We start from the raw sequence: 21,606 nt of genomic DNA on the forward strand, positions 1-21,606 counted from the left end.
TTGAACTCAGGACCTTGCACTTGCAACGCAGGCAGCAGAACCACTGAGCTAAATCCCCAGCCCCATTAGTAGAGATTTTGAAATAGACTGAGCCAGGGCCTTCCTTCTCCCAGTTGGTACATAATCACCTATCTCTTCTTTCAAAAGTTTGAGCATTACTTCCCAACCACAAAAGATCCCCAAATTGATCAAGTTAATCAACTCTGTCTACACTAGAAGGTCAACTACTTGAGAATGCAAATGATGGTAGCCTTAAAAGTATGTCTGAGACAACTTCAAAACTCCATACATTCTAGATTAAAGTCAAGGCAGATATCCTATCTTTATAAAGCATGGTTTTCTGCAGTAACACCAACCAAAACAAGATTACAAAATAAAATGGACTTAAGCAACACACTTTGTGAGCACTTATGCTGTCTCACATCAACTCTAGATGCAACCATCTAGTGCAGGAAAACAAGCTAAGGGCTCCCAGTGACTCTGCATTATGGTGGGTTGTATAATTATTTCAGTATTATTTCATTATCTATCACAATATAATAATAGAAATAAACCATCCTCTCCCACTTGGTCCATGAAAAAAAATTATCTTTCATGAAACCAGTCATTGGTACCAAAAAGTGGGGGGGATCACTGCTTTATACAACAGCCTACACGTCTTTTCTCAAGTCTTTCATCAAAGACACAAAGAATCAAGGCATGTTGCTGGGTCCTCAGTGTTAGGACATCACAGTGTTAAGGCAGATATCAAAGGGCAGAAAATGAAATATTTGGTCAGATGTCAAAGACGATTAGATATCAAGGGTGACAGGATTATCAGTAGGCTGATTTAGAAAATTTCTTGCTAGGGGCCGAGGATTTAGCTCAGTGGTTCCGGCGCCTGCCTCGCAAGTGGAAGGTCCCGGGTTTGATCCCCAGTACCAAAAAAAAAGAAACAACAACAAAGAAAATTTCTTGCTAAAATTTGGCTAGGCAAGCCAAAGTCAGGATGAGGACAGCTACAGTCAAGGCCAGGAGGAGAAAAAGGTTCAGAGGGGCCAGGGATTTAGCTCAGTGGTGCTGGTGCCTGCCTCACTAGGGCAAGGTCCCAAGTTCAATCCCCAGTACCCCCCCAAAAAAAGAAAGAAAGAAAGAAAAGGGCTCAGAGGACCTAACTAAAGTTTAGTCACTGAGACAGTCTGTCAACATTTCAGGATAGACAATTTTTTGTTGCGAGGAGACTATTTTGTCCATCCTAGAATGTTTAGCAGAGTTTCTATGACTACTCTAACAGGTGCATGCTCACATGCACAAACCTCCAGGTTACAACAATCAAAAAACTCTGTAAAACATCCCTTGGAGGCAAAAGTCTCCCCAACTTGGAGACCACCACTTTAGAACACAGGTTGGCAAATTTTTTCTGTCAACGGCCAGACTGAAAATATTTTAGGCTTTACAGTATACGTATACTTTCTGTGCCTATTCTTCTTTGTCTTTTTTCCCCAATCATTTAAAAATGTAAAATACTATTCTTAGCTGGTGGACCATTAAAAAGAGAGATGGCTGCCCAGATTTAGTCCCAGAGCAATAATGTGGCAAACTATACTTCACAGTAAGTACTACTTTTCAAACAGATGTAAATGGCATACAGATAAAATCATATTTAACAAAAAAATTTAGTTAAAACTATGATTAGAGTTCTAGTAATTTTCTATCAATATTATTTTTTCAATTGGAGGATAACAAAGTAAGAGACAGAATCTTGTACCATACCACAGCATGTTTTTACAGTAGAAAGGCAGGCTCATTCTCAAATATGCTGGTGAAAACTGCTCTAAAATGTTCCCATATATCTGCCCTTGCTCCCAAAACATACTCAAAACCTTTCATTTTTGTCTCTTGGTCCCAAAGGAATATAGGAATTTTAGGAATTTTTCTTTTCAGCAGATAAGTGTTTTGGGTTATACTTAACGTGTTTTCAAGCTCTCTCTCCTTACCTAATATTCTGCAACATTTCTCTAAAATCAGTCTATTCCTGCCTATACAGTCTGTATGAAATACGTCACTGAGGCACCTCATCTTCCTTCAGGTTCAGTCTCATGAAACCCATATGCATCACAATCCTCTCAGCTTTTGTCTCTAAAAATATATATACTTACATATTAATAACAATATTATCCTATGTTATGGCTTTTGTCTAGATGTCTCTCTAAAGCCTCATGCAGTCATAGGTGGGGTTTTTTCAGAGATGGCTGGATCCTGAGTATGTGATGCTGAGATTGATTTACGGTGCAATGCTAGGCTCAAGTACACTAGGATCAAGGGAGTGAGTGCTACCCACCCTATGCCTGGATAAGATATAAGGGACAGAAAGATCTTTGTTGGCCTTTGTTGCTTTGCTCCCTTCTACCCACCATGAACTGTTTCTCCTCTGTGATGCCCCTCTACCATGCCACCCTGCCTTGGAGCCAGCCAATTATGGACTGAAACTTCTACAAACTGTAAACTAAATAAATCTTTCCCCCTTTAACTCTGGGTGTCGGGTATTTTGTCTCAGCAACAACAGAAAAGTAACTAAGACACTCTGGAAATGACAACATGCTAAAAATGACCATGGTTCTAAGTAAAGGATATGCCACAATAGAGCTACTGAGTGTGAGAATTTAAGCTAAGTAATGTTTTTGTTTTAAATATTAGCCTCAACAATCACCACTCCTATTCAACATGGTACTCAAAACATTCACAAGAACAATTAGGCAAGAAAAGAAAAGGGATATGTACAGGAAAGAAATAAGTCAAATTATCATTATTTGCAAATGACATGATCCTCTACATAGAAGTCCCAAAAAATCCACCAAAAGTTCTTAGAATAACCAAATTCAGTATGCAGCAGGATACAAAATCAACACACAAAAATCAATAGCATTCCAACACAATAATAATGAACTCACTGAGAAAGAAATTATTTTAAAAAATATCATTTACAATAGTACCAAGGAAAATTAAATACTTAGGAATTAAAAAAGTGAAAGACCTCTACAGTTAAAATTAAGTATGATGAAAAAGGAAAACAAAGAGAACATCAAAAAACAGAAAGATACCCCCTGTTCCCAGATAGGCATAACCAATATAGTCAAAATGGCCATACTTCCAAAACTGATATACAGATTTAATACCAATCAAAATACCAATAGCGGGCCGGGGATTTAGTTCAGTGGTTTTGCCATCTGCTGCACAAGCGCAAGGACCCAAGTTCGATCTCCAGTACCAAAAAAAAAAAAAAAAAAAAATACCAACAGCATTTTTCACAGAACTGGAAAAAACAATCCTAAAATTCATACTGAACCAGAAGAGACCAAGAAAATCAAAAGCAATCCTGGGTAACTAGAGCAAAGCAGGAGGCATCACAGTCCCAGACTTGAAGTTATACTACAAAACTACAGTGATAAAAACAGCACAGTACTGGCACAAAAACAAACATGAGGATCAAAGGAACAGAACAGAGGAAGCAGAAACAACCACAAGCATATTCAACTATTTGCTTTTTGATAAAGGGGCCCATATTACACTGGAGAAAAGATGGCCTCCTTAATAAATGGTGTTGGGAAAGCCGGCTATCTATGTGCAGAAGATTGAATCTTGACCCACATGTTTTTTAGGTCAAAGAGCTAAATGTCAAAACAGAAATGCTTAACCTGCTGGAAGACAAAACAGGTAAAACTCTTGAAGGCAAAGGCATAGTCAAGGACTTTCTGAACAGAACCCTGACTGCTCATGAAATAGTTCTGAAAATCAACAAATGGAATACTATCAAATTAAAAAGTTTCTGCACAGCAAAAGAAGCAATCAACTGAGTGGAAAAGAACCCTACAGAATGGGGAAAAAATTTGCTAGCTATTCTTCAGAGGTCTCATATCTAGAATTTATAAAGAAATCAAAAAAAGTAGGCCCCCAAAATAAAAGACCCAATCAAAAAATGGGCAAGTGGTCCAGGGATTTAGCTCAGTGGTTCCACAACCTGCCTAGCAAGTACAAGGTCCCGATTTCGATCCTCAGTACCAAAAAAAAGGGGGCAAGTGAAATGAATAGACACTTCACAGAAGAAGTATAAATGATCAATAAATACATGAAGAAATGCTCAACAACACTGGCCAGTAGAGAAATGCAAATTAAAACAACACTGAGAGGGCCGGGGATTTAGCTCGGTGATTCTGCTGCCTGTCCCGCAAGCGAAAGGTCCTGAGTTTGATCCCTGGTACCAAAAAAAAAAACCACTGAGATCCCATCTTACCCCAGAAAGAATGGCTATCATCAAGAAATCAACCAATAACAAATGCTGGGGGTGGGGGGGGTGTCCCTCCATTGTTGGTGGGAATGTAAACTGATACAACCACTATGGAAATCAGTATGAAGATTCCTCAAAAAACCAAAATTAGTGGTTCCATTTGACCCAGCTATTCTCGTTCCAGGTATCTTCCTGAAACAGTTAAAGACATTATATTACAATGATACATGCATACCCATGTTTATAGCAGCACAATTCATAATAGGTGAATTTTGGAAGTGGCCTATATGTCCATCAACAGATGAATCGATAAAGAAAATATGAAATTTACATACAATGGAGTACTACTCTATCATATAGACTTGAGTCATCTGTAGGAAAATGTATGTACCTTCAGACCATAATGTTAAATAAATTAGACAAACAAGTATAAGAGCACATGGTTTATCTTACATGAGAAAGCCAAAATATAAATAAAGAGCAGAATAAAAACTAGATAGTAGAAAATAAGGAGAGAGCCCTCTCTCAAATGGGAAAGAGATCAAGAGATGGAGGGAAGGGGGGAGAAAAGAAATTAAGATGTGTTATGTACGCACACCAACTCCACACAAGGAGTGTAAAAGTATGTATTGCAAACAGGTACTAAGAAAAAAAGAAAAAAAATTGATAGCATCAGCAAATGCCATGGGAGGAGCAATTTTTTGTTTATTTCAATTTACTGGATTGCATAAGGCAAAGTCTAAATTTTTAGGAAAAAGTGAAGAAAATATTTCTAAACAAATGCAGAAAAACACGTCTAATGTGTAAGTCACAAACTGTATAAACTAGAGGTACCATGAACTTATTCTTCTTTGATTAAAACATTAACATTAAATTTCAGCTTTGATGGCCACAGTAGTGTATTCCTATAGTCACAACCACTTGAGAGGCTAATGGAGGAGGACTAATTCAGTCCAGGAGTTTGAGGTCAGCCTGTGCAACATACTGACACTGTTGAGTCCAAAAGAAAAAAAGCCATGATGCTGATTACAGTCTCTGGAAGAGTTTGAGTTGAACTGATTGCGTTTATTCCTGAAATGTTTGGAAGCTATCATTGTTGAATCCATTTGGAATTTCATTGTAGAATGATTTGAAGTATGTAATGCATATTTTTATTATCTTATCATTATTATTACTACTACTACTGGCATGTGCCACCATGTCTGGCTTCCACTGATACATTGAAAACAAAGATACTAACATTAATTTTCAAATTACTAAAGCTATCTAAGATCACGTAGGAGGAAATCACCCTATGGGCAGGGACTGCTGGTTATCATTGAGTATCTACTTTCCTTATTAACAGAACCCCAATTTTGTAGCAAGCAGCAAAAAGCCAGGCTAAAACCTCTACCCCCTATCATCCCTTGTAGGGAGGAATGGACTGTGATAGCATCCATGGATGAGTACACGGGGAAATCACTTGGAAGGCCTTTCAGGAAAACTCCTAAGAGTGGATCGGGACAGGAGACAGGCTGCTGGTAAGCTCTCTTCTGCTTCCTGACTTTCCCTTCTTTCCTAGAAGAAGGTACCTACAGATGGCTAGAATTGTGCTAGGCATCTAGAAAGAATATGGGGGCAAGGATCACAACTCAATGGAGCAAAGAGACACAGTGAACTTGTATCCCTTAGAATCAAAGAACCACGCTATTCCCTGGAGACTCTAGTTCCATACTTATTTTACTTGGGAGAAAATAATCCCTTAATCTGTTTAATCTATTGATTTTTGCAGTTACTTATGGGTGAACCTAACCCTGATTGATATATCATCTGCTAGAATTATTTTACTAAGGTAGAAGCATGAGAACCGGCAGACATTATTTGGCTCATTTAAATATTCACTGGCTCTTTCAAACACTCATTACCTATTGAGTATCTATGCTGGGTAACAGAAACACAGAAATAAATAAGATTCAGTTTGCAGTCTAAAACGGACAACTGAACAGATAATTACAACAAAGTTTAATGAGTCATATGATAAGGAAAGAAAAAGGTGCTATGGTAACATATCAGAAAAGTATTTAACACAAACTGTGGAAAGGTAAATGGGATTAGAGAAGGCTTTCCAAGTGATATGAAATTTGAATTAAGAACTCCAGAAGGAGACAGTAGTGTTCAGCCAGGCAAATGGAGCAGTGAGAGAAGAGTATTCCAGGTAGAAGGAAGAGGATATTCAAAGGCCCACGGGAGGGAAGACAGAATGGCAAACAGTCTGGCAAGGAGAATAGTTTCCTAAGTCTGGCACACGGCAGTGGGGTAGCAGTAGATAGCATTCTTCTGAGGGCCTGCAAAAGATCCTATCCTCCTCTGGGCCTGACTAGATACTGGATTTATTGTTTTATTACAATAAATACAAGTCAAGACCCAAAAAGAAGCAAAAACTAATCAAGATATTCTTTTTCTTTGTCTGCTCCATTTTTGAGGAGTAGACAATTAAGTATTACCTGTACTCTTCTAGATCTCTCTTTTATGGTCAATTCAACTGTATAAACCTCCTGATCCCCAAAACTGATAGAACTTACCCAATAATAAGGTGGCTAATACAAGAAAGTTCCCTGATGAATGATTGATGGTGCAGGAGCTAACATGGAGATGCAGAGAAATGTCATGATTATGACTTACTACAGGGAAGATTAATACATGGCCATAAAATGAATGGAAAGAGGATGCCAATTACAGTAGTGAAGGCAAAAATGGAGTGAAAGCCTGGAAAACATGGTTTTAAGGCAGATTTAATGGTGAACTCAAGAGCCCCAGTCAGATGTAGGGAGGAAGAGTGTGGAGTAAAGGGAATCCTGACTTTCTGGCTTTAGCAACTGAAAGGGCAAGGAACACATCATAACCATTAGGACCACATGATCTGGAATCAAACAGCCTGGCTTAAATTCTGTTTCTACCAGTTAACAGTTGTGTGACTTTGGGAAAATTACTCAAACTCTACACACTTCAGTTTCATCATCTGTAGAGTGATGGCAAAAATAATAAGAATCTATCTCAAAGAACTTCACGAAGAGTGCCATGAAAGCTCTGAGAACAGCATCTATCATAGAAAATGCCTGACAAATGTATCTACGTTTGGCTGATGAATGATGGTGATGCCACTTTCCAATACATGGAACATGAAGGGAGGGCAGATTTCAGGGGAGTAGAACGATGAGCTCAAGTTTGGATATGTTAACTTGATCTGGCTCTAGGACACCCAAGAGGCATCTGATATGGGGCTAAAGATGAGGACACAGTTATGGGAGTTGGACAGACCTTCATAAAGGGTGGTATTAAGGGTGACATCTAAGCAAGGACCTGGACCTGAAAGACATGAAGAAGCCACCCTGCAAGAAAAGCATATGGGTTCCCATAGAAAGAGCTGAGCTGGAGGTGAAGCCAAGTATATCAGGGTGTGTGCTTTGAATGCATGAGGCCCAGGGTTCCATCTCTAGCACCAAAAAAAAAGGGAAAAGTAAAGAAAGAGACTTAGAAAATGCCTCTACTCAAGGGATGGACGGAAAGAAGAAAACAAGACTGAGAAGAGACAAGAAGACTCAAAACAAGAATTCTAGTATGAATGTGCCATAAAAACTAAAGAAAAAAAAGCATACAAATGACACTGAAATGAAGGAAACATACCATCATATATAAAAACAGGATTAGAGACGAAATAGAGGGCAAGGAGAAAAGACAAATCTCAAAGAAAAGTGGCATTCCCTAAAACCAGGGTTTAAAAGTTCACTATTTTTATGAATTACTGTATATGAAATCTCTACATTTACAAGCACCAGAAAGCTCCTTTAGTGAGTAAACTGCTTAACAAGGAGGATTAGCCTTAGAAAAAAATATACAGAATTCTTGGTAAACATGAAAAAAATAAGATCTTATTTTTCAAAGAAAGAAATCAGAACATAATTTGTCTTCAGTAAAAAACAATCTAAATTCCATTTAAAAAACTGTATTAAAGCACATCAACTTGGGATCTGAAGCAAACCAAGAGATATCCACATAGTCTAAGATCACAGATATAAGAACTATTTTGGAGACATGTAGATAAGTGACTCATCCAAGACCTACTGACTCAAGATTTTCACAGTATGATTTCAGGACAAATTCTCTGCTGTCTGAAATTTTTTAAGAAGCTAACCAGATGGTTCATGTGAGCACAAAGTCTGGGAACCCTGATCTTTCTGCTCAGAGGCCCAAGGACTGAAGGAAATGAATGACTTTGCCAAAAGCAAATACTCCAGGTCTAGAGCAGTTCCCGAACTCCAGAAGGCATCAGAATCTCCAGGAGGGCTTCTTAAATGCAATCTTCAGAGCCTGAAGCTCAGAGTCTCAGGGTCAGCCCCCAAATTTACATATCTAACAATTCCTTGGGGAGGTTGCCCTTGCTCCTCTGGTCTCCAGAGAGCTGTTACAAACTGCTCTGAGTATGGCCCTGCACACTGGAAAACCAAGAAAAGCCAGGGATTTCAGAAGTGAAGTTGAACTAAAATAGAAAACATGACTGAACATAAATTATATATACTTATTCCAAGCCATTCTGGTCATTTATAAGAGATATAAAAAACTGGAAAAGGTGCAAACAAAGACAAAATTAAATTATAAGACTGATAAAATATGTGAAGTGACTAAAATGGTTCAATAAATTAAAATACTAAATAAAAATACCAAAAAAAGTAGACATACATGAAGATTTTAAAATCTATGGCAGCTGGGTATGGTGGTACACACCTGTAATCCCAGCACTCAGGAGGCTGAGGCAGGAGGATCACTGTGAGTTTGAGGCCAGCCTTGGCTACATAGTGAGTTTAAGGTCACCCTGAACTACATAGCAAAACCCTGTCTCTAATAAATAAATACATAAATAAATAAATAGATAAATAAATAAATATATGGCAGTATGGAAAGATGTGCAAAATGAATAAATTTCAGATTTACAGCATTACATAGCTGATTTGAGTATTTACCATAAGTCACTTTTGAGTATCTTTTCGCATTATTTACTTGAGAAATCTCACCCCAAACCAATCTTGAGGATAGATTTTTTTTTTTTGGTACTGGGGATCGAACTAAGGACCTTGCACTTGCGAGGCAGGCGGCGGAACCAGTGAGCTAAATCCCCGGCCCTTGAGGATAGATTTTTATTCAAAACTACTTCAAAGAAATGGCTTCCCACTGGGTCCACATAAAACCCGAGAAGCCAGAGAAACATCCTGACACATCACCTGAATCCCACACAACTCACTCCTGGCACTACATTAGAAAAGACAGCACGCTAATGCTGCTAGAACTGCTACTCTTTTGTCATGTAGACAGCTCTTAACCCTGAAATAGTACATTCAAATATATAATTCTCTCAAGAGCTCAGAATATCTGCAATTGCCTGCATGTACTGTTATTTGTCTCGCTGTTCGGAGAACACATCCAAAATTCATAATGAATGAATTCTACAGACAGCACCTTCTAGGGACTATCATACATACTTTATAGAGTATCATTCTGTCAACACACGTCCTGCTTTCTGGAGCTAAGCAGGACAGGTTCCAAACAACTCCTGCTATACGGACTAGTGAATAATTCAAAATAACTGCAGATTTTTTCCCAGAATTCATTAGTGGTTATTCTTTATCATGAGAATATGGATTCTGCTTAGGGCCTTGAAACCAATGGTTCCTAAAATATTGAGAAATCTCATTAATCAGTTAACTGGTAAAAGCCCTGTAACAAGGGACACACTTGCACAGATGCCTTAAGTCCAAAACTCAGCTTTGTGAGGAATTATAGTTCAATAGTAGAGCACTTGTCAAGAATGTGCTAGGCCTTGGGTTCAATCCCCAGCACCAAAACAATTAAAAATCTCAACAGTTCCTCTAGAATCAAATCTCAAATAAGATCAAGATGCAACATGCATATGTACCAACATTCCACAATGAATATATTCATTATGTATCACAAACATACTAATTTTAAAAAAATTTAAGAAGTTATTGCCCAGATGGACATAGTAGCATATACCTGTAATTCCAGCATCCTGAGAAGCTCAAGCAAGAGCCTAACTTCGAGCCCAGCCTGGGAAACTCAGTGACTTAGCAGGAACTTATCTCAAAATAAGAAAATGTTAGAAGAGTTAAGGATGTAGCTCAGTGTGAAAACACTGGGTTCAATCCCTAGCACCAGAAGAAAAAAAGTCATCATCCATCATATAACTAAGATAAAACTTAAACACAGGATCTATGCCTACTTATAGTTACTAAATCTGAGTCTAAGGTGATCTTCAAACCTTTTGTTTCTGAAATGCTGTCTTAACTAGAAACAGAAGACTTTATGAGAATTCCTAAATACACTAGCTATTTATGATTGTCTGCATTCCTTATTCTGAACTTATTCTAATCTGTCTTTAAAGACAGAAACTTCACTTCAACAAATAGCAATAGAAAAACCAGGTATATACTTGTAAGCATGAAGTTGGATCTTTAACTTATACTATATACAAAAATTACCTCAAAATGAATCTAAGAGCTAAAACTATAAAATTTACAGATGAAAACATATAAGGAAAGCTTCATGTCATTGGATTTTGTAATAATTTCTTAGATATGACACCAAAAGTACACTCAACAAAGGTAAAACAGATAAATAATACATCAAAATTTTAAATTTCTTTGTGTCACAATACACAATGGATTGAAATGAAATGGGAAAATATATTTGCAAATTTTATTTCTGATAAGAAGGAAATACCCAGATAAATAGAAAACTACAACATAACTCAATTTTAAAAAGTCAAAGTATAAGATACAATATGAACACAAAAGTCAATAGCATTCCTGTATACCAATAGTGAACACTAGGAAGAAATCAGGAAAAAAATTCCATTCACAATAGCTTAAAAGAAATTAAATACCTAAAAATTAACCTAACCAAGGAGAGGAAACACTTCTAATAAAAATTACAGATCTCTGAAGAAAGAAATTGAAGAGCACATTAGAAAATGGAAAGATATCCCTTGTTCTTGAATTGGCAGAATTAATATTGTTAAAATGGCCATATTAACAAAAAGTTTCTTCACCAAACTAGAACAAAAAATCTTAAAATTCTTATTTCTTAGATATCCAAAGCAATTCTGAACAAAAACAGTAAAGCTAGAGACATCACAATATCAGATTTCAAGTTATACTACAAAGCCATAGTAACAAAAACAATATGGCAGTGGCACAGACCAGCAGAATAATAGAAGGCAAAGAAAAAATCCCATACACCTAGAGCCATCTGATTTTTTTTTTTACAAAAGAGCCAAAAATACATACTGAAGAAAATATAGCCTCTTTTAACAAATGGGGCTGGGAAAACTGGATATTCACTTGCAGGAGATTAAAACTAGATCCCCATCTCTCACCCCATACTGATATAAGATCAAAATGGACCAAAGACCTAGACATAGAAACAGAAACTGAAACTGCTAGAAGATAATATAAGAGAAATGCTTGAAGTCATAGGCACAGGTAAGGACTTCCTGGACTCCAAATAGAATAAGAAATATTATCAAGAATCAATGATAGCATTATAACAAATTAAAAAGCTTTTGAATAGAAAGGAAACAATCAACAGAGTAAAAAGACAACCTACAGAACAGCAGAAAATTTCTGCTAACTACTCCTCTGATAGAGGACTAATATCTAAAATATATAAAAACTGAAAAATGTAACACCCCCTCCAAAAATGCGTAAAAATGAACAGAACTCAAGGCCATCATGCTAAGCAAAATTAGCCAGACTCAGAAACTTAAATACACAATTTTATATGACAAACCAAAATAAATAAATGAGTAAAATAAAGGAGAAAATAACAGATAGATGTTTGGCAGTGAGAAAGGGGATGGGGAGCAGAATGGTGTAAAGGGATTGAATTTTTTTTTAATTGTCAAAGGACCTGAACAGACTTTTCTCTAAATATATACAAATGATCTATAAGCATATGACAAGATTCTCAACATCACAAATCATTAAGGAAATGGAAATCAAAACCACAATGAGGTTTGCCTTATACCTATCAGGATGGCTACTATTTTTTTAAAAAACCACAGAAAATAACAAGCATTGGCAAAGATGTAGAGAAACTGGAATGCCCACTCCTCTGATAGAGGACTAATACTGTGTCCTTCACACTGAGCTCCATCTCTAGTGTTTTTTGCATTTTGAGACAGGGTCTTGCTAAGTTACTAAAATCACTAAGTTGCCTAGGCTGGGCTCGAGTTTGCAATCCTCCTGCCTCAGCCTCCCAGTATGCTTAGATTACAGGCATGTACCACCATACCCAGCTGAACCTTGTACATTCCTATTGAGAATGTAAAATGGTACAAGTGCAATGGACAATAGTTTAGTGGTTCCTCAAAAATGTCAACATACGGAGATTTCTTAAAGATTAAAAATTAAAATTAAAAATTCCATATGACCCAGCTATCCCCTTCCTAGGTATCTTCTCCAAATTCCTTAAGACACCAAATTATAGCGATACATGCATACCAATGTTTACAGCTGCACAATTCATAATAGCTAAATCCTGGAAATGGCCTGTATACTCATCAACAGACAATTGGATAAAGAAAATGTATCTATATATAATGGAATAATACTTGGCTATAAAGAACACAAATTTGAAATATTTGTAGAAAAATGGATACACTGGAAAATATGTTGAGTGAAATAAATCAGAGATACAAGCTTAAATACCATATGGTATCTCTCATTTGAGTAAGGCAAAGTACAAACTAAGAGAAAAATAAAGGAAGGATAGAGGGAGACAAGGGGATGGATCTCTTGCATGTGGAAAGGGTCCAGGAGACCAGGGCAAGGGGGACGGGATGAGCAAATAGGGACAGTGAAGATTTGCCAGGTACAGGGTCCTAACAACCTCAATGGAAGTGGACATGGCATGCCATAAACATGAACTGAGATTAATAATGTCAACAAGAATGACAAGGAGGAAAGAGGAATTAGGGGGAAGGAAAGGGGGGAGGGGACACAAAAAAGAAGCAACAAGCTGTATTATGTACATGTACCAACTCCCCTAAATGACTGTAAAATGCATGTACTACAAACATATACTGATGAGTTCTTTTTAAATGTAAACACAGAATTACCTTACAATCTAGCAATTCTGCTTATGGATAGATACACAGAAGAAGTGAAAACAGAGACTCAAAAAGCTACTTACACACCTATATTCACAAAAGCATCATTCACAACAGGCAAAGAGTGGAAGCAACCTGAAGATAAACAGAATTAGACAGATTTACAAAGAAGTATTATTCGGCCTTAGAAAAGAAGGAAATTCTGACAGATGGATGAACCTTTGCTGAGTCAAATAAGCCAGTCACAGAAAAGATAATTACTATATGAGGTATGTAAAGTAGTTAAACTCATAAAACCAAAAGTAGAATGTTGGCTGACAGGGAGTAGGGGCAGGGAGTAACAGAGTTATTCTTTAACATGTATAAAGTTTCAGATTTGCAAGTTGAAAAGAGTTCTAGTAAGTGGTGGTGGTGATGGTTGCGTAATAATATGAATGTACTTAGTCTTACTGAACACTGAACAATGGTTAAGATGGTAATTTTATATTTTACCACAATTTTAAAGTAAAGCTTTTCACACCAATAAATTTAATGTTTTAATACAGAAACAATCTGAAGTTAATACCCCTAACTTAGAAACCTAGTCACATTTTTTAAAAATTTTTTATTAGTAGTATATGTTTGCAGTACATAATGATTGCATTCATTGTGAGGAATTAGTACATGTACATAACACACCTCAATTCTTTTTTCTTCTTCTCCTCCACTCCCTTTAAAAAAATTTTTCTGGCCAGCATCTGATTATTTTTTCTTATTAATAAAGCATATTACCTCTCAATTTTAACATGCACAAAATGCTATAATATGCATTTTATATATTATTTTACAGTAAAGGTATAGTTAATTTCTAGAATTGAAAATACCTAAAAAGAACACCTAGACTGGTGGAGAAGCTATGGTATGCGTGCTGCAGCAGGCTGTTCATATCACTGAAAGTTCTGAAAGGTTCCCCATCAATGCCCTAGGTATACAAAGATTACATTCTGTGAAATTAATGTTCCTAGGAATAATTATAAAAGAATGTATATGGAATTATAAGATTACAACAAAAATAACTTCATATCAAAAGCTACTGCTTTGTTTCACATTAATACTTCCTTTTGTTTGGTGTTAGTACTTTCTTTTGTTTGGAGAATTCCACAAGATTGCACGGCAATGGAAAGAACCATAAATTGTACAGCCAATCTTTCATCACAATGTTACCTAAAAACTGCTGGGCTGAATGCTAAATGTAGTCCAGCACAGATTCCAAGGGTCTCCAAGGCTAGCCCATTACTGCTCCCCCTTGACTTGATAGGAAAACCTGAGGTACAACTTATTGGCATATTTAAAAATCAGATGTACAGCCAGGCATGGTGGCACATACCTGTAATTCCAGCACTCTGGAAGGCTGAGGCAGGAGGATCACAAATCTGAGCCCAGCCTGTACAATTTAGAGACCTTGTCTCAAAATAAAATTTAAAAATTAAAAAGGGGGATAGGGACATAGTTCAGTATAAAGGTCCAGTAAGCTAAAAAAAAATTTTTTTAAAGTGGATTTATCCAAAGAAAAACATTTACCTTTTAAAGTTAGCCATGAAAATCAAAACTCGGGTTTATTCAATTACATTCTCAATTTGATCTAACAAGAGAGCTACCTAAATATAACCCTATGTTAAAACAGTATACTAGGGCCAGGGATTTAGCTCAGTGGTTCTGGCGCCTGCCTCACAAGCGCAAGGTCCAGAGTTCAATCCCTGGTACCAAAAAAAAAAAAAAAAAAAAAAAAAAAAAAACAGTATACTAAATTGCTTTATTTGAAGCAAAAATCAAATACAAACTATAAAGCAGCCTTAAATTTTTAAAAGAATTCAAAGGTCAGGTAGAAGTGTGATATTATAGGCAGCTAAATCAGATAGAAATAATACACAGAGAGGAACTAGGCTCTCAAAGAAGTGTGTGAAAAATAAAGACATCAGAATTCTCGCCGGAGGGGCATTTGAAGAAGGCCAGGCCTCAAGATGAAGACACATTTCAATCCCGGTACCAAAACAAACAAACAAAAAAAAGATGAAGACACAATGGCGAGGACTCCATGCCTCCCTAAGGGATAAACAGTAACTTGGGATTATACTATAATGAGCACCACCTGGTCCAGTGAGTCCAAATAGGCATCAGTTACCCAGGTGGGTGACCAGAGCATCTGGACCCAACCCTTCCCAAAGATGCCTTTGTTCTTTCCATGTACCCCTACCACGTGACTCAATTCCTGATTGGGTCAGTACCAGCTAAGCAGCTCTACTTGTAATTGATAAGATTTCCCTCCCCTTAAAATGGCCGCTACATATCATGGGTGCCTTCTCCTTCCCATAATGGCCTATTTCCCGCCACAAAGTCCCCTTCTTCTTCCCACAATCCACCCCATTCCTGCCTAAACCTAGCCCCCAAAATGCTTCTCCCATCAAAAGACAACCTTCTTCCCAACATGCCCCTCTTCCCACCAAAAGAGTAACTTGATACTTGCTCTCTCCCTGACAACCAATGATGTCACAAGTTCCTCCAATCCCTTGGTGGCACGCCTCACAAACCCTCCAATCCTTCTCATTACGTCGCCCAATTCCCCCAACCTCCATAAAGGTGCTCTAGTCCCTGCCACGCTGCAGCACTCTTTTGTTCAGAGGCAGCCCATCAGATTGTCCCTTCTCCTTAATAAAGGCTTGTTGTGGTACTGGTCTGGTCTTGGTTTTCGGCTCTTTTACCTGACAGTAATCCTATAGGTTGATTATGGTTTGACCCACGTTGTTCCCACATTGTGACCTTGCTGTATTAACCCTGGCAAAGGCCCTCAATGGTGACCCACTCCTGTCTCAGGAGCTACGTCTGAATAAACCTTTCCTAGTCTTACCCTCTGTTGTTCCTTGGAATTCATTCTTCAGTTTCGAGGGACACAAACTCAACACATCTGACATCTGGCAGGTTGGGAGTCATATTTTTCCTCTATCACTATTACTGCTTCAAGGGTCGGAGATTTAGCTCAGTGGTTTCGCCGCCTGCTGCGCAACCTCAAGGACCTGAGTTCGATCCCCGGTACCAAAAAACAAACAAACAAAAAGAAAAACAAAACAAAAATAAATAAATAAATACTTTAATGTCACTTTGAGAAACATTCTAAAACTTCCACAGGAAATCATTTACAAGAAGCAAAGCCACAGACATACACCTTATAAGGAAGTTTAGATAGCATCTTATTTAACCTAATACTAGAATTTTTCTATAATACTGACTGAATAACTGATTTTAAAAAGAATTTCAACATTTATATGCTCAATATGCCTGCCTGTAAACTATGTAGCCTAATCACTTTAATAACACTATCACTGTCTGAAAGAAATTCAATTTACTTCTTAGAATTAATTTTCAATACAGTGTGTAAACCTTCAAGTACACACACAAATTACAAAAAGGAAAACTGCTTTCCTTATGTTATTATTCACTGCTTTTGATGAAAGTCAGAAGCCCCCACACTATTCCCCTGGATGTAAAGGGGGTAGAGACTGTTTCCCAAATGCATCCTTACAAGGATGAGAGCTGCCCACAGGAAATGGGATGCTTAGAAGAATGTGACCAGAGGACCTGGGTGCAGCTCTCAAAGAAATAATTTTTAAATGCTTGGAATAGAGGATTGAGTATAGTCTCTCAAAAAGCCTTTTCTGTATTTTTTTTCTGGTACTGGGAATCAAACTCAGGACCTTGTGCTTGCCAGGAAGGCTTAGTTCCACTGAGCTAAATCCCTAGCCCCCTAAATGTGTGCCTCTTCCCCCACCCCCAGCCTCGGTACCTGGGATGGAACTCAGCACCTTGTGCTTTCGAGGCAGGCACAGCACCACGGAGCTAAATCCCCAGCCCTCAAAAAGCCTATTCTGAAAAATGTTCACTTAGATGTATAAGTTCAAGTAGGCATGTTTAAAAAATTTTTATTGAACACTACCAAACACATCACTATTAATAATAAAGGAAGGCATACCTGTGACTGCTCTCTTTGACAGCCTGGGTTGTATTTGGTCACTTCACTCTCCAGAGAAATGTAAAACATTTCTCTAACATCTGGCTCTGGTAGGAACCACCAGAAAACTTTCAAATCTACAGAAAGGAATAAAAATGTCCCACAATCATTAATAAGTTACAAAACCCAACCTACATTTCTCTGTTTTCTCCCCTCCCATATACCACTGCATAGTGTGCATTGAGCTTTCCTCAGACTGCATTTATCTTTATGATAAAAACAAAGGAATGAATGAATGATAAATAATGAATCTTAATTTAGAAATATGAACGCTAGCCAAAAATGAGAAAACCCTGCTGGCTAGCAGAAGGTAATGAAGAACTCTTCTAAGAGATGTAAAGTAATTATATGCTTCTTTCAGAAGAGAATAAAAAATGTGAAACTAAATCCACATGCCTGAATCAACAGCATCATACTGAAGACTATGACAATGTGATATAAAATAGCAAACAAGGGACCACAGGTAATTTTTATAAACAACTTTCAAAAAACGTACAATACTCCCAAAATAACCAGATACCTCTGACCTCTCTAGACACTAATACTTGAAAGTTCAGTTTTTTGCCATCCCACAGGCAAAATCTGCTTTGGTCTCAGACAGGCACCTCATACCATCAGGCCTAACTGGCAAGATAAGTTTCACAACACAAATGCAGGGCTTCATCCTTACTGCACAACCAGAAAAACATGAGTTGGAAGGAAGGAAGCTGGGAATTACTCTACCTGAAGAAATACAAAGAACAAAAGATAGCAGGGCACCAATAAAAACATTTAAAATGACTAACCAGAACACTCAGGTACAAAAGGCAGAAACTGAAGTAAATACTAAGCAAAGTCCCAAAGCCATTATTTAACATCACAATAGGTGGAAGCTAGAGAAAATCTGCCAGAAAGAACATCTTTTTAAGAAAACAGTAAATAGGGGCCAGGGATTTAGTTCAGTGGCACTGCACCTGCCTGGCAAATGTAAGGTCCTGAGTTCGATTTCCAATATCCAAAAAAGAAAACAGTAAATATTACACTTAAATGTTTAAAATGGAAACAATTTTAGAGCCCAAAAGAAGACCAAAAAAAAAAAGAAAGAAAGAAAGAAAGAATAGAAGGGAAAAAAATGGAAACAAAGCTTTTGTAAATACAAAGGGGAAGAAGATGTTGAGGGGAGGGAAAATAAGAATCAATCAAGATATATCATGTACAGGTACAAATTCCCTACAATGAATGTGATCATTATGTACATCAAAAGTGTGCCAATGAAATTAATTTTTAAAAATAGCCAACAGAGGAACAGTCAAGTAATTTGGCACAACCACATAATTTATATAACCATAATTCTGTCAGCTATCAACAAATTTTATGAGTTTAAAATACAAAAAGAAAAATGAAAAATCAGGGTTCAATGTTGTAATTACATAATCAGGGTACAATGTTGTAATTACATATAATCACAACTATTTACAGAAAATCAAAAGACAAGATGTAAATCTCTTCTGATATAGTTATAAATAGTAGGCAAAATATTTCCTCATCTTTACACCAGTGACGGTAACTCAGGTCAGAGTCTTGTGGAACAAAAACATGTTTCAAAATCTCTATATTCTAAGTAGTTCCCAAGACCAAGTGGTGAGCCCACTCCTTGATGTCACAATTTTTATACAATAGCCCAACATAAGATGGTTCCCTATAAGTCACTATAAGAGGGTGTGTGTGTGAGAGCATGCGTGTGTGCACGTGTGTTTAACCTACAGATGGCCTCAAAAGGTTATAATACATTGTAACAAACACTTCATAAAAGAAAAAAAGGGGATGAAATAGCACAATATGACCTTAATCCTCAAAACTGGGCACAGTATAGTGCCATACACCCGTAATCCCAGACCTCAACAGGCTGAAGCAGGAAGATTACAAATTTAAAGCCAGTTTAGGCAATTTAGCATGACCCATCTCAAATTTTTAAAAATTAGCTAGGTGTGATGGCACACAATGGTAATACCAGCACTGAGGAGGATGAGGCAGGAGGATCACATGAGTTCGAGTCCAGCCCAGGCTATATAATAAATTCAAGGCCAACCTGAACAAGACTCTAGCAAGACTCTTTCAAAAAAGCCAAAAGTAAAGAGTAAAATAAACCAAATTAAATAACGATTAAAAGGGCTGGGTTGTAGCTTAGTGTCCACAGATTGCCCCTGGATTCAATCCCCAGAACCCCAAAAAAGAATAGGACAAGACCCCAGGCATAACAGCAGTATTGACTGGATGGACAGGAGAAGGGTGGGATATGAAAAGGTTAACATTTCACATGCAAATAAAGAAGTTCTTCATAGTCAGATTTCCACAGTATGTCCAAATCAGCCTTCTGCACTTTAATCAATTAATGGCTTATCAGGTACCTGGGAACTAGGATACCACCTCATAGTCAAGTCTCTGGGTATTTAACTGGAAGAAGTTTTGCAAGTACTATTTCCAAAATCCCACATCAACAATTGTATCATCACATACTGAAGAGATACAGGCTCTTCTGCTGCCTCTTAAAAATTATAGATTGCTTCCAGATGCTTTTCAAGTGATTTTGAGCCTTTCCTCATTCTGCAACTCATGAATTATGAAAGGGCAACTCTAATTCATGAGACATACTTCTCACACCTCCATGCCCACTATATATTCTCCTCTTGCACTCAGTTTTAGGCACTCACACAAATGCTTTTACTTAGGTAATAAGGCATTGCTATGCATCAGTACAGGCTTTACTAACAGCTACTTTTATACTTCACCATCAAGACTTCACCAGCAGCAACACTTCGCAACTTCAAAGGAGGCCAGGTCCTTTGACAGTAATGTACAGGATGACATAAAAACCAAGGTTAAACAGGATACAAGTAGACTGAGGGGACTTTCTTAAAATTCACGGGTTCCTGATAAGTCCCTAGGTTGTCATCTCATTTAAAAACAAAATACGTCTTCTGCTAAACAGGGAGGACAAGGGCAGTTAACAACTCAGCCACGCTCAGCGCTCTCCCTAGGCAAGTGCTTTCCTTCTCACAAAACATTCCACCTCCATGGAATAAAATCACATCCAGCCTTACAATCCTTCTGTGTAACAGCTATGTCACAGTTCTAATTTCAACAGAGGAACAAAATTTAAAGCTCACTTCTAGATGGCATAAATTCAGTAAATTTAGACCTCCACTGTGCAAGGTTTAAAAATCTGCTAATAGGCAGAATACGCAAAAAACACAGCAAGACCAACAAGTGAGCACTGTTCTAGGGTTTGGGAAGATGATTTCTATCTACATTGTGGATTTCTCTCTGTATCAGAGAAACAAATGTTACGGGCACTTGTGCGAGAGGTGTAGATTTCTTCAAATTACTGCATTAGTTGAGCTGTGATATGATCAAGTGCTTTCCTGAAGGGTAATTAACAAATTAACCAATGAAGAGAGAAGTGTCAAACAATTCAACAAGTTTTCAAATATATGAAGCTGACTATGAGATAAGTATTGAAAAATTTCATTCTCCAAAAGGGCTGACCTGGGACAGGTGATACATTATACGTATTCACGTGTACAAACCTGCAGAGTTGAACAAAATTTTCCACACAGGCCCACAATCTTCATTGACCATTAAACACATAACAATAACTTAAGAGTCTTAAAATTTTTAGACCTATACTGATCGCTGAAATTGAATCCCTGAATTTTACACACGACAAAACTGAAGAACAGGGAGCCTAAGTGACCTATTCAAAATTAAGTAGACAGAAAATGGTGAAGACAGAGGTAGCTGTGTATCTTCTAACTCCCTCAGTGATGCTGCCTACTCTCTCAGCATCAAGATCACAATTCCTCAGCAATCTATCCATTAAGTTGATTTCATTCCTCCACTGACCAGCAATCCTAGGCTTTAGGGAAAGCAAATCAATGAAGCTTCAATCTTCAACTTCCATCCAATCCCTGAGATCTCGTATTAATAATAAAGAATTTTCTTTTGTAAACAAAACCCCAGTGCAATTTGGATGACTTTGAGAAGGCCTCAAGTACAGAACAAATTAGTGAGTTGAAGATTATTACAAGAGGGAGGGAAAACAGAGACTACAGCATCTTACAAATAAATTAAGAATACAGGTTTATTAAAATGAAGGTGAAC

General features: G+C 37.4%; 1 protein-coding gene across 5 annotated transcripts in view; it reads right to left on the bottom strand.

Annotated features, from left to right (window-relative positions):
* The window catches only part of Fhip1a (FHF complex subunit HOOK interacting protein 1A), a 260,320-nt gene that overhangs the window by 165,690 nt on the left and 73,024 nt on the right, over nt 1-21,606 (bottom strand). For 4 of the 5 annotated variants that reach the window (XM_021247881.2, XM_021247880.2, XM_004869174.3 and 1 more), the window contains exons 2-3: nt 17,428-17,543; nt 16,309-16,474 (exon numbers count right to left, since the gene is read on the bottom strand). The exons of the other annotated variant lie outside the window; for it this stretch is intronic. The gene's annotated coding sequence lies outside the window, so the exon portion shown is untranslated. The remainder of the gene's footprint in view (nt 1-16,308; nt 16,475-17,427; nt 17,544-21,606) is intronic. 5 annotated transcript variants of the gene reach the window in all.

Source organism: Heterocephalus glaber, unplaced genomic scaffold (genome assembly GCF_053883595.1).
Source record: "Heterocephalus glaber isolate CG9 unplaced genomic scaffold, H.glaber_assembly_v1.0 deba00000613, whole genome shotgun sequence".
In the NCBI taxonomy this organism is placed as follows: Eukaryota; Metazoa; Chordata; class Mammalia; order Rodentia; family Bathyergidae; genus Heterocephalus; species Heterocephalus glaber.